We start from the raw sequence: 9,087 nt of genomic DNA, 5'->3' as shown, positions 1-9,087 counted from the left end.
CCCAACCATGCCCTCATGGCATTCATGTCTATGCCTCTTCTTCTGAACGAGTCAACGGAATCTTTTTGAACACAAATACAGCCGAACGTGACTCTATAGAACCACGCCATCTGGAACACCAAGACAAACTAACGTCACTCTACACAATACCACGCCGTGCCTTCTTGGAACCCATGACCGTGCGAAGAATATACCACACCAGCGTCTCTCGAATAGGCCATTCCATGCCTCACAGAGTAAACAGTGGGTGTTCACCATGACTTCGAACCAAACTGTGCCTTTGTGCGATTAACGCCCGTGCCTCTCCATCTGATCGAGTCAACAGAATTATTCTGAACACAAACACAGACGAGCGTGACTCTATATAATACCACACCATGCCTATGCCTCTCCATCAGATCGAGTCAATGCCTTTATCGAGTACTACACGTAATAACAACAAAAAACCGTGATAGTGCTTTTGAAAACAAGGAAAGAAGCTTTTAAAAACAGCTTTAACAGTGAGTATTCGCATCTGAACCCATTCCGCTGGGTTACCCCAACTAAAGAAACGAACGTGACTCTGGCTAATAAGAAGACTTGCCTCCGCCGGATTCACGTCTATTCCTGTCCAAGAGAATGAGTGAGTGCAATCATTTGGAAATACCAAAAGAATACACCCATGGTAATGAGACTCTGACTATGCATAATGCAACCCTATGCCTCTGTGGGCTGACCGTCCGTGTCTCTCCGTCTGAAGGAGTCGACAGAAACATTCGAAACAGAAACACGGGCGAGTGTGACTCTGTATAAAACAGCACCATGCCTTTGTGGGACGCACGCCAGTGCCTGTGACCTAAAATATTGCCGAGAGGCATGAAAGTCCACGCGTTTATGAGTACAAGTCATGACGCTACTTAGTACAGAACTGTGGCTATACGGACTTCAGGTCCGTGTTTTGCTTGAAAAACGTGGCATCGTGATGTGCATTCTTTGCTTGAAAAATGTGCCTTCTACATCCACGCGTCTGTGCGCCTAACAAGCAAGGAATGCCAACTCGTATTAAAATTGTGGCTCGTATGACTACACTTCCCTGCCTCTTAAAGTATATCCTCTTAGAGAAACATCTGTAAACACACCCACACACTAAGGTGACTCTGCCTAATAAAAAAACGTGCCTCACAAGACTCGACTCCCGTGCCTATCCATGTGAACAAGCAACTGGAATCATTTGGACCACAACTACACACGAAGTGCCCCTGGTGGAAGCACAATCGTGCTCCTACTGCTAACACGCAAGATCCATGCCCAGAGCCTACTCATCAACATGTACGAATGAACGAAACAACATGACGACAATGCAACACATAAATGTCTTACAGATTCATTGTAGTACAAAAGGCCACATGCCCCAACGCAACAAAAGAACACGCTACAAGCTCTCTGCCTACACTCCAGCAACGTTCTTGATCGGCTGGTGGGCGAGCGCATCCTCGATCTCCTTCTTCGTCGCCTCATGACCTTCCTTCACACCAGCATACGAATCCTCAACCAGGCTCTTGTACTTGAAGAGGACCTCACCCTTCTCATCCATAAGCTGCCCCACTTCGCCCGACAGCTTCTGCACGAATGCATGGCTCTCCTCATACAGATTCTTCAAGCGGGGGGCCTCCTGATCCTTCTGGTCGAGCTCGTTGAGAAGCTTCTCATTCTCACATAGAGACCGAACTATGAGACCAATGGACTTCTCCACAAAGGCATTGCTCTGCTGCAGCAACTTCTCCAAGCGAGCGATGAACTACTTCTGCTTAATTAGCTCATCGAGCAAGTCGTCGCTGGTAAGGAATTCTGTACTTCCACCTTGCCGAGATCGTCTCCATGGCGAATGCGCTTGTGGGAGGAATCGCATCCACGCGAGAGATCGTTCGACACCTGGGCAACGGGGCAGGATATCCCTGCCGCCGCTACAGCGTAGCGGCGGCACCTCTCCCTTCTTTCTGTGGCTTTTTTCCTCGCTGCCTGGTTGCTTGAACACCCAGAACCCCTCTTACCGGCCATGGCGCAAGCAAGGAGCTACCAGCAAGAAAGAGGTGCCTGTCTTTGGAGAATTGTGCATGTGGGGTGTTCGATGAGTAGGTACCTTTTTATAACATACGCACACGAGTCAGACGGTCAAACGGAGTAACCGCCGCCTCGAATTCTACCAATCTCACTTAAATACCTCGAACTCTGCATGCCTGGGAAACACCAGTACTATCATTTCGTCTTCCCGTGCGTTCGTCCACACCACAACCACTCAACTTCTTTCTAATGGTATGTATATATTCAACAGAAAACATCTCAAACACAGTTAACTTAGTGTGTACGTCTGTCTGTATTCCAGAGAACTTACTGTCGAATTCATACAATTATCTATTGCCATTTTTTATTTTGTGAAAGTGCAACTATCCCTAGGTGGATTTGATAATTCATAACAACATATAGCTCATTGAGCTAATACTATTCCAAGACAAATATTTCAGAAAAGCTCAATGAATGGCATGGCATGGATGATGAAATTGGATCCCTCAAAATACTAAGGACAAAAGGATTGGTCAAGCTCAAAAGCTCAAGACTCTACATTTTATATTTTAGTGATCCAAGATCACATTGAGTCTATAGAAAAAGCCAATACTATCAAGGAGGGATGAAGTGTTGCTTGATGAGTTTCTTGCTTCAAGTGCTTAGTGATATGCTCCAAAAACCCTCAACTACTTTCTCATATCCACATTTATAAAACAAAAAAGAGGCTAGCCAACTCACCTTCAGGAGGCTCCCCCGATTCGATCTTTCTCGGCCGTCCGATCTGGCCATCTAGAGTGTCTGAACCGTCGGATCTTCACCTGCAGTCAAACCTAATTTTACGTCACGGTCGTTTTCGTAGTCCAATGACAAGTGGGCTCACGTCGGGTGCTCGTTGGCTGGGTTGTCTGTTTCGGCGTGCAGGAGGATTTTCCCAATCAGCTCGGGCGCTCCGCACCCAATCACCGGTGTCTCGCGGCTCTCGCCCCACCCCAGCCACCAAACGAGGAACCCTAGCCTCCTTTCTCCATCCCCTCGACCCCCACGAGCCGCTGCACCCCTCCCTCTCCCTTCCGTGCGTGCGCTCGGCCAAGGATGCCGCCGTCGCCCTCGGCTCCTCCTCCACCAACTCGCCTTCCCATCGCTCGCGCGCATGTTGCCGCCGTCGGAGAACAGGCCAGTGCGGGTCGCTTCCTCCTTTTCCTCCCGCCGGATCTAAGGCGCGCGGCCGTGGAGGCGAGCCTCTCCGGTGGCGGCGGCAAAGGGTGACCACATGGATCGGTCCCTGCAGGAGAGAGAAGATGGAAGAGAGGGAGAGCAGGAAGGAGAGTAGGGAGGCCCAGTGGCGGACGGGAGAGGGTTACCGACCGGCGCCGGCGAGGTCAGGTGCGACCTGGTGGTTGGTGGCGGCTCGATCCACTCCTGGATCCTTCTTCTTCCACTTCCCCACTGCCTAACACCGAGGAAGAGGGCTGGCTAAGGAAGAGGGCGAGGACGCGGGGATTGAAGAGGGTGTTCCTGCGTTCATTGCCTGGCCAAGGACGAGGACGACGACGTGGGGTGGAGCATGTCATCCCTCTGGTTATCACCTTCCTTTCTGCTACTGGGTGAGCTTCTTCTCCCTTCTCATCAATGAGAGGTAGTTACAGTAGTTGATGTTTTGCCTTGCTCCCAGGCTGAGATGAGGGTTTTCTCCACCAATTGTGGTGGCCTGAGTCAGAGATCGACAGCCAGATGCTTGTGGCTACCACACAAAACGTGCTCTCTTGCTGACCTCGAGGTCCAGATGCAATGGATTGTCTCCAAGGTATCTAGCCCACTGTTCCTCTTGTTTCATATCATATGTGTTGGTCTGATGTGTGTGCAAGAGAACAAAATTTGAATTGGGGAAGGGAGCTTTCAGACCAATCTAATTGTCATTCCGTATGCAGATTCTTGTTTTTGCTCTTCTCATATTTTAGGCTGGGTGTATAAGCACTAAGATGGGTCTATTAGCAATGATACAGTGTTAATAATGCCTTGCATTTTGTTCTTAAAGTGTGGATCATTGGAGCTATCATGAAGATAAGCAAGCTGCTGCCTTCAGCAACGTCACATTTTTGTACTGATTAGTGAACTGGCAAGATAGAAAAGTAATTCTTCTACATCCAGATGAATGGGATGGATAGTAGTTCTGCTATGCAGAATGGTAGTGTTTCCTACACGATCTTTTGTTTGTCATGTATGCCATCACTGAGTATTGTAGAGGCTGTGCCAAGTAAAAAATTAGTATCTGAGCAATTAGTACTGGCAGGCCTTCCTTTTGCCTGCTATAACCACATGGTGCCATTATGTGCTTCTGTGTATGGTTAGCTACCAAATTTCAGTTAACCATGCTTTCGAGTATAATCTGGGGACTACTTTCTGAAAATTGGTAGAATGTGTGATTAACTGATGTGCGTCATTTCTTTTGGTCACCAAGTAGGTGTTTCTCCGACCAGCAACAACAAAACTCCACACTTTCTCAATTGTGTTGTGATTGGTTCATGTCCACCAAGGCCGTTGCGTTGGTCGCGGTACTCGGCTTCCTTTGGGTTTGCTTGCTGTCGATGAAGAAGAAAGGTGTGAACCATGTGAAAATGGACAAACCCACAGTCCTAGATGGTAATGAAAAAACTGACACCAACTAGCTCACTCTATAAATTTTGTCTAGGCTCAAGCTAACTACGTATCTGCACCACAATTGCTCGCTGGGGATATAGATGTATGCCTAACATCAGGTTATTACCACACCATAGTAGCTGCTCGCTGGGAATATAGATATATATTTCATTTTGCAGGTTATGTGCCAAAACATGATGTATAGAACCATACTTTGTGCTGTCTTGATTTTAATACTTATGTATGAACTCCTTATTCTAGCCTTTTCATCAGGATTAATGAGCAGTGGTGATGCATCACTTCCCTAACAACCTACAACTAGCAAAACTGAGGTTATGAAACATCATTGTCAATTGTCTTCTTTATAAATGTAACCCTGTCCTAAAAGTACTCTTGCACGGCAGAATTATCTTCTTACATGTTTGGTCACAATATAGCTTTCCTGAAATCTATTTTGCTTTCAGTTTGAATTTGTCATGACCTGGATAGATATACTCTAGACCTTGATATATGACTACGTAATTGAAGAAGTGGACATCTTGGTCATTGCAAATTTTCTCTGTTCATTTTTAAAAGAGCGGATTACAATTCTCCAGGAGCAACGCTGCTGTGGTAGCTATCCATCCATCTTGCTTTTTAGAAAACTTGCGACCACAAAGGCCGAAGTCGCCACCCTGTAATGTCGCGCTGATGGTAGCCCATACTGCTTTGCGATGAATAATATCATAACAGCTAATGTTTGAATTTTCCATATTGCTTCAGCTAACCTGTGAATAGGTCTGCACTCTGCGCATACATATTTGTTCAATTCCTTATTTCTATAAGGTTTATGTAATTATGTTTATGTTAGAAGGTTTAGATGCCATACTTTGCATGGACTGTTACTAAGAGAAATTTATGTTGTTCTTAGGTACCAATCAGGTTATTGATGCCGCCGGATAGCTGTCGTTGGCTATAATGTGATTAGGTACCAATCTTGTTATTAAAGTTGTTACGGTATATGATGCGGCTACATAATTATACTCTTATATGGTCAGCCAAGTGTTCTTCTGGATATACCTTTGTGCAATGTATAACTGAAGTACGATCATTTCCTTCAATACACTAAGCATACTATTAAAATTTTGTGTGTCAGGCCTTAAGAGTAGATTGCCTTTTCTGTACTTTTGTGTTGCTTCATCCATTCATTATTTATTAACATGTTTACACTTCATTGTTAATGTATGGTTGTTTACCTTTTGGTGTCGACTTTCGACTTACTGATTTGTGCAATCAAATATAGAAAAGGATCTTGTTTTGGACACGACAGCCTTGCTGATGGCATGCTTGAGTTACCTCGCACCATCATTTGGCCTTTCAAGCACTTGATTTGCATTTTTTTGATGTAATCAAATAGTGTCCCTGCATCTTAACAAGCCACCCATTTATCATGTGTAATGTGTCATTCTTTCCTTTTCTTTTCCTGGAGTTTTTTCGCTAAACATCAATGCACTTATGGATAGTACATTGACGCTGATGATTCTATCTTCTTTATTTGAGAATATGATATTGTACATGTATTGTAGATTGGATTACAAAATAGTGGTTGTAGTTCTTATGATTTGCAGTAGCTTAGGTATGGTGTTGTGGCTTTAGCACATAACATGGATCGGTTTTAATATCCTGTTCGTGCTCGTCTTCGCATTTTATAGGCAGGTTGTCTGGGATAATTTATACTTTTGCTAAATTACTGCTAAAGTGGTTTTGTTGAGAGTTGAAACTACACCAATGTTTTGCTTTCTGCTAAAGTCAAAGATATTGTATCCTTGAATGTTTTTCAATTACCAACACATGCCAAATTCTGCATATTCGTTAATGATTTCAATGCCTTCTGTCAGTTTTGCACTATGGAAGTCATTGTTTGCTATATATTAATATTGGCTAATTGGGTTTAGAAAGCACTGTATATTTTTGATATGCTCTGAGTTGAACATGTTTCGGTATGCAGTGTACATGGTACAGGCAGGTAAGAAAACAACCTTATTTTAGGCTCAGGCCTGACTAGCGATTAAGTCATTAAATTTTTGTGGGCAGGTAAAAGAGCAGCCCTATTTTCGGTATGCTTGACTTTCAGTATTTTTGGTCACAGATTTGTTGATCTTCTGTACTGCCTCTATCAAAATATTTGTACAAATCCAGACTACAAAACGTCTTATATTTTGATAGAGTGAGGACTACAGATGGTGTTGGTGGTAACCTGGGGAAGACTTATCGACGTGGATACAGCCACATTCCTTGACCGAAATGATCCAAACTATGATAGTAACAAGGTAATACTTCATGGTCTTGACCTACACATTCATGTCGTTTTTTCATGCAATGATGAACCTTCTAATCCAAGCAAGGGTCTTCTTTATGTTTGCAGATAGTTTGGTGCTCTCATGGTTATTTTGTAGAGATTGTCCTTCTGTTCATTATTTGGCAATCATCTACTGCAGCTCAGCTACTGTCCAGCTGCTTCCCTTATGGTGAGTGATTGATGGTGCATGTTTTCCTATTAGTTTCTCCTGTATGCCAATGTCTCAATTTATCTTGCCGTTTTGCATTTCTCTAGGCCTTTCATTCTCACTGTGATCCCCTGAGATGCCTTGTGTATTTGCTTTATCCTCTACTTCTGATAATGCAAGACAGATCAAACCAACGCAGTAATCCTCTGATCCTTCATTATATTCTGAAAAAAACACTATGATTTTCCGTGTCAGGGTAATACTATGTCAAACTGATGCTTTGCACTACATGTTCAAGTGTATACCCTGACAATATTGGGCATTTGCATTGTCCTTTGCTTTATTTGTTCATACCGCATTGTTTTTTTAGTTATAGCCGGTTTTATTTGCTATTCAAACCCATCCATTTGTCTTGTTTTCATTTTTTTCTTACAAATTCTTTCTAATAAGAAGATGTCTTTTAGTTGTGTATTTGTTCTCTTGATTTCATTTGTTTCTTATGCAAGGGTTCTCTAAAAAATTATTTTTGCAGGCAAGACGAAACTGAAATGGGGATCTCGGACAAGTGCAAGGAGGGAAGCTGTCGTAAGATAGATAATAAACTTGCCTCCGCTCTGACAAGAGCATGTTCGTTCAGACCTTTTCTTACTAAAAGCTATTTATCTATAGCAAGTATTTCCATTAGAACTATCAAATTCAAACTCCTAGATGTCTATGTCAGCATGTAGAACTTTGTCCAGGCAAAGATATCCCCTCTGATCTTTTTGTGAATCCTTCCACACTTCTTTGTAAAGTGTTACTGATTTTAATAAAATCTCTCTATTAAAAAGACAATATAATTCAAGCTACTAGAGTAGCTTGTTCATTCAGACCTTTCCTTACATTTTAACTATGACAGTGACCTCTTTTATTTGTCTATGTAACGATCATATGCATAAATAGTTGAAAATGGTGTATGAATGGCGCATTTTAGCTACTTCTTACCATGCACCTAAATGATTTTTAAAACTTAAAAGATAGTGAAGAAATGCAAATTGTCTCAAAACACTCTGTGTTTGAATTTGGACCTTGCGCTATTTGGTTCTATGTTATTCTAATAAGATAACAAAATATGCATGCCCACAACACTTCGTTTTTCAAAGATAAAGTATCCTTCATTTTTCATCTTCACGGGTTTGAATTAGTACCTAAGTGGTTGCTAAAACCTAATCCTATTACAAGTCAAATATTTTTAAAACACTTCATGTTGACATGGTATTTGTGTTTTCTCAAACATAAAGTTATTGAAAAAATGCAAATATTTTCAACGCGCACATAGTTTCAATTGAGGCTCTGCGCGGTTTTAAATTTGTTACCATATGTGTTTGCCCACAACTAAACCATGGGTTTTCTTTTCAATGTGAACATGGATTTAGCTTGTCTCTGCACCATTTGGCACAAGGGATTTTCAAGCAAACATCGAATATTTTCAAGCACATAATCATATTTTCAATATATCATAGTTTAACACATGAGCTTTCTATTACCAATATCGAATACGTTCTTACAAAATGAAACTATTTTCATCGACAACATGGCTTTAGCGGGTCTCTGCGCCATTTGGCGCAACGGGTCAACTAGTATGACCTAAACCTAAAGTCAAACTCGGCCCCACCGATTCTTTCTATCCGGCGCCACCGAGTTCAGATGTCATAGCCACTGCCACAAACCCTAGGCAAGTCGGTCTCACCGATAGGGATCTCGGTCTCACCGAGATGGGATTGTAATCTCTCTGTTTCCCTTCGTAACGTTTCGGTCTAACCGAAGTGAGCGATCGGTCCCACCGAGATTGCAATGTAAACTCTTTGTTTCCCTTTCGTAACATTTTGGTCTCACCAAAAAGAGCGAATCAGTCCCACCGAGTTTACCTGACCAACTCTCT

The 9,087-nt window shown here is 42.9% G+C and overlaps 1 long non-coding RNA gene across 5 annotated transcripts; it reads left to right on the top strand.

Moving 5' to 3' along the window:
* The first annotated feature begins 2,979 nt into the window (after positions 1-2,979).
* Positions 2,980-8,035, top strand: LOC123162845 (uncharacterized). 5 transcript variants are annotated; one of them, XR_006481499.1, is made up of 7 exons: positions 2,989-3,647; positions 3,716-3,847; positions 4,505-4,683; positions 5,591-5,647; positions 6,809-6,989; positions 7,085-7,187; positions 7,699-8,035. It is a non-coding gene; the product is annotated as an uncharacterized lncRNA (long non-coding RNA). The 5 variants fall into 5 exon arrangements; XR_006481501.1 differs by having other exon boundaries at positions 2,980-3,647; positions 4,954-6,989; XR_006481500.1 differs by adding an exon at positions 7,274-7,364 and having other exon boundaries at positions 2,980-3,647; positions 4,505-6,989.
* The last annotated feature ends 1,052 nt before the right edge of the window (positions 8,036-9,087 follow it).

This window comes from Triticum aestivum, chromosome 7B, assembly GCF_018294505.1.
Source record: "Triticum aestivum cultivar Chinese Spring chromosome 7B, IWGSC CS RefSeq v2.1, whole genome shotgun sequence".
NCBI classification, from domain to species: domain Eukaryota; kingdom Viridiplantae; phylum Streptophyta; class Magnoliopsida; order Poales; family Poaceae; genus Triticum; species Triticum aestivum.
The sequence above is the reverse complement of the archived record's forward strand: the minus strand, read 5'-3'. Positions and strand labels throughout refer to the sequence as shown.